This window comes from Chrysochloris asiatica, unplaced genomic scaffold (assembly GCF_000296735.1).
Source record: "Chrysochloris asiatica unplaced genomic scaffold, ChrAsi1.0 scaffold00095, whole genome shotgun sequence".
Classification (NCBI taxonomy): Eukaryota; Metazoa; Chordata; class Mammalia; order Afrosoricida; family Chrysochloridae; genus Chrysochloris; species Chrysochloris asiatica.
In genome coordinates this window covers 3,329,690-3,334,741 of record NW_006408613.1, presented here as the reverse complement: position 1 = coordinate 3,334,741, position 5,052 = coordinate 3,329,690, and the positions used below count along the sequence as shown (strand labels likewise).

The window sequence follows — 5,052 nt, the reverse complement described above, 5'->3', positions numbered from 1 at the left end:
CAAAAAAATGGATATTTAACCAATTATCAAATCAGCATAAAATACTTGTCTTCCACAATTGAATGTAAGCTTTGTAAAATCTGAGCCTTCTGACTTTTAAAAAATGCTATTTTACCATAAAAATGGATCATCTGTTGACTATCTGCTTTGGTTTACACTATATCTGTTATAATTCATTCTAAATAAAAAGGCTGGAAAAATAAATAAGTTAAGAGACATACATTTTTAGACTCCTTGCAAGTAGTGTTCCAAATATCAATGTATGTTCCACCAATCAGCTGTTCTTGCATGAATCTTTTATTTGAATTTGACTCAGAGGAATTAATCTATTTCATTTCATGAATTATGACAAAGATAGTGATAATGATTCTGGAGAAATTAATTCATAAGTCAGTAGTGCAGTGGAACAACGGCAACTGGTAGGTCTGATCAGAGCAGAAAAAGCAAGTCTGAAAAGTCATAAGCAAATAGATCTCCTGATCAGAGTAGAAGAAGAAAGTTTGTACAGACATCAACATCAGCCCAAAAGGTTTCCTAATCAATCATTGCAGTGACCGTTTTAGAGAGCAGAGAACTCAGTCTGAAGTCTGCTCCTCATGTATGCTCTCAATTCCTCCAGATTCTCAATCTGATTAACTAGCAATCATGAAGTTTGATGTTTGCAGTGGGGCCTTCAGTAATACATCAGATACACCTTCTAAAAACCCCATTTTTTACAGAACAAAAAACTATACTGAAATCTGACTTAGTCCTACATCAATAGGAACACCTAATCTTTTGTACATGGGAAAATACTGAGGGTTTTGATTTTTAGAAAGAGGAGGAAGACCCCACCGAGATGGATTGGCCAAGTGGCACCACCGATGGACACAAGTGTGGCAACAGTAGTGAGGTTGGCCCAGGATCTGGCAGTGTTTTGTTCTGCTGTGTATAAGGTCGCTATGAGTTGGTACCGACTTGATGACACCTAACAACAACAACACCCATCAGGTATTAGAGAATATATTGGAGAAAATAATAGGGGCTTGTAGGTTCAGGAAACTTATTTTTAATATAAAATGTAATTAGAGAGACATCTAGGAGTATTCTAAATTACAGCAAATACCTTTATATGTTGTTGCTGTCAGAGCTATCGAGTTGGTTCTGACCCATAGTGACCCTGAATAGGGTTTTCAGAGGAGAAACTGGTGAGCTTTAATGACTGACCTTTCTTTTCAAACCAGTCCAGTGAATTAACTCATAATACCACACAAGACTTTTATATGAGGGTAAATAAAAAAGTATTGTTACTACATTTCCAGTTCATTCATGCATAGGTTTATTCCAAACAAAATGTGTTTAAATATGTCCTTGTGGATCAATGAATTATTATAGAAAAGTTCTCTCAAGTTCACTGGTCAGGATGATTAGGGTGCCTTTAAAATTTTTTTAGTCAAAAAAGTGACCACCAAAAGGATCTTTTGGACCAGTTAAATTCAAGGTTGAGAGGACAACTCAGATGGTCATTGTGACCAAAGGGGTAACAGTGATATATTTTATTAATGAATATATTTTATCAAAGGATGATCACAGAGACTTATTATTGGTGAGAAACAGGCGAGGAAAGTTGCACCAAGACCTTTTCTTTTTTTCCTATCATGACAGTGCATCTGTTTTTTCCTAAAGTTGACAGGACTACCCTAAATTAATTGCAATGGTAAACATTATCCCATCTACTTGACAGTCTTGACCTTGCCCATTCAGACTTATTTCACTTTACAAAATCAAAAAACACTGAAAACAAACACAATTTGAATCACTTAAGGATGCCAAAACTTCTGCTTTCACAGAGTAGAACTCAAAGAGCATGGTTTTCCTTCAGGAAGGGTTACATAGATGGAAACGCGGTCTTCAGAAGTACGTAGACTTAGATGGAAGACATGTTGGGAAACAATTAACTTCACATTTTTATATTTTTTATAAATGTTTCTGTGATATTGTAGCAGTATGGTTTACTTATTTTCTTATTCATATAAAAGCACATTATTTTTATATTTTATTAACTTAGTAATATAATTCACACAGAAAAGAAAGTCATATGTAAGTTATTAATTTTTTAGGATTCAGTTATTTATAGCAATGGGAATCTATTATAAAAAAACAGCGATCGATGTCCAATGGATGAAAGCATCTCTAAGGTGGAAACAGAATTTTGAAGTAAAATATAGTCTCATATGTGGTAAAACCCAGCAATATATAAAGGTTTTAGTCATAGTCTTTCATCTTTGCTTATCCGTTTAATAGGTCCCTTATTATTTCATATAGATTCGAACAACTTAAGTATCAGATAGTGGAAGAAGACCCAGCACGGTTTAATCAAGGTGAATATAATTTTTAGGAACCTTGAGTAAGAAAATGAAACCTTTAGGTAGATTATTAAAAACTAGAGAGCCAAAACATTTTTGGATATACATGAGTGTATCACTTAATTGCTGTTTATAGCTTTTGAGAAAAATAACCTTTTACCAGATGTTGTTTCTATTAATTACCATTAGGTTGATTCCAAATCATGGTAACCCCTATGTACAGATTAAAACTGTTTCCTAGGGATTTTAAGGATACAACTTTTAAGAAGTAGATAATGAGACATGTATTCTGGGGTAACATCTGGTTGGTTGGTTATGTGCTGTAGAGTCGGTTCTGGCTTATAACGACCCCGTATAGGGTTTCTGAGACTGTAAATCGTTACCACACCCACAAAACAGCTGGTAGTTTTGATCTGTTGACCTTGAGGTTGGTTAGCAGCCCAACTCGTAACCACTATGCTATCAGAGCTAAGTGAATTCAAATCATCAACTTTTAAACTAGTAGTCGAGTGCTCAAAAATTTGTGCTATCCACTGACTCTACCAATGTTCAATCTGGTGAACAAAGAGACTGAACACTACATATTAACATGTATTTTAAATTATCTTCATACAGGTCACCTGGCTATACTTGCATCCAATATTGGCTGGTTGATTGGTTAGGCGTTTGCTTACTTGATTCAGTCATTTACACATTAATTAACAAGTGCTAAAATTAACTTACTAGAACTGGCTTTATTTACTTGAATATAATGATTAAGGAAAATCTTATCTTTGTGCACAGAATAAGAGCAGAAATATCTACCAGTTATAAAATTACATTGATTCCAAGGTATGTGGTGAGACGTGGATGCCGGCCTCTGTTCCACAGGATGGGGCTTGTTAAAATTGTCAATAACAAGGCCTACTTCAAGAGCTATCAAGTGAAATTTAGAAGAAGATGAAAAGGTACAACTGATAGTAATGCTTGAAAACGCTTGGTAATCCAGGATAAAAATAAACACAACATACCCAAATATAGTATGATTATTCATGTAAGCAACAGATATATCATTTGCAGATTGCATATACCCATATAGAAGGGGATATGATTGCCTGCACAGTTTATGCTCACAAACTCCCAAAGCATGATGTGAAAGTTGGCCTGACAAATTATGCTGCACCATATTATACTGGCTTGCTGCTGGCCCACTAGCTTCTCAATAGGTTTGGTATGAACAAAATCTATGAAGGCCAAATGGAGGTAACTGGAGATGATACAACGTGGAAAGTACTAATGGTCAACCTGGTGCCTTTACCTGCTACTCAGATACAGTCCTTGCCAGAACTACTACGGGAAATTAAGTTTGGGGGTATCTGAAGGATGCTGTGGATGGAGGCTTGTCTATCCCTCACAGTGCCAAGAAATTCCCTGGTTATGATTCAGAAAGCAAGGAATTAAATGCAGAAATACATCAAAAACACATCATACGTGAGAATGTTGAAGATCATATGCATTACCTACTGGAAGAAGATGAAGATGCTTTCAATTTATAAAGAACAACACAACTCCAGATATGATGGAGATCTTTAAGAAAACACATATTGCTATACAAGAGAATCCTGTATATGAGAAGAAGCCTAAGAAAGATGTAAAAAAGAAGACGTGGAATCGCCCAAAAATGTGTCTTGCCCAGAAGAAAGGCTGGGTAGCTCAGAAGACTGCAAGATTTCTCAGAGCTCAGGAGCAGGTGACTGAAAGCTAAACCAAACCACAATTTTCTATTGTTGTTGTTGCCAGGTGCCATCGAGCCGGAACCGACTCATAGCAACCCCATGCACAGCAGAACGAAACAATGTCTGATCCTGGGCCAACCTCACTACCGCTGCCACACTTGACGCCATCAATGATGCCACCTGGCTGATCCATCTCGTTGGGGGTCTCCCTCTTTTTCTCTGACCCTCCACCTTACCCAGCATGACATCCTTCTCCAGCGGCTGTTCTCTCCTGACAATATGTCCAAAGTATGAGAGATGAAGCTTAGCCATCCTAGCCTCCAAGGAGCACTGTGGCTGCACTTCTTCCAAAAAAGATCTATGAGATTGTTCCAAATAATAACAATAAACTTAATTGGCCAAGCAAGAAAAAAAAAAATTAACTTATTTGAAATTTCAGAAGATGTTTTGAAAGATAAATTTCAAAAAGTATTTGACGTAGTAATCAAAGTTAAAATGCAAATCTAAAGTTATCTTTTGGTCAGAAGAAAACCAAAACATTTTAACTATCTGGACTACAGGTATTAGTAGTCATTCAGACTGAATGTCAACTTTACATGATTCCTAATTTCTTTATTTTTCTTTGTTTCCCTCCCTAAATTTTAAGAAAAGTTTCCCTCTTTTCCATCACCTCTTAAATAATAGAAAATATATTATCCCATTTTACAAAATATCCTAATGTGGGGTTACTCTATGGCTTCTTTAATCCAGTGGTTCAGTGGCAACATCAAGTTCATTTTACTTTCTTCTCCACCACCCTACACATTGTTGGCAATCTCTGTGAGAGTTCCAGAGCTCATATGGAAATGCCACAGTAATTAGCAGAAAAATACAACTCTTCCTTAAAGTTTAATTTATCTTTACTAGAGAAAAGTTGTATTTGTTCATTTATCATTTGGGGATTGTGAGAGGCCAGAAAACGTCTTTGGAGGTCCTCCTCATTTCAAAAGCCA

The 5,052-nt window shown here is 36.1% G+C and overlaps 1 pseudogene; it reads left to right on the top strand.

Moving 5' to 3' along the window:
• The first annotated feature begins 3,216 nt into the window (after positions 1 to 3,216).
• LOC102814220 lies at positions 3,217 to 4,089 on the top strand (annotated as a pseudogene).
• The last annotated feature ends 963 nt before the right edge of the window (positions 4,090 to 5,052 follow it).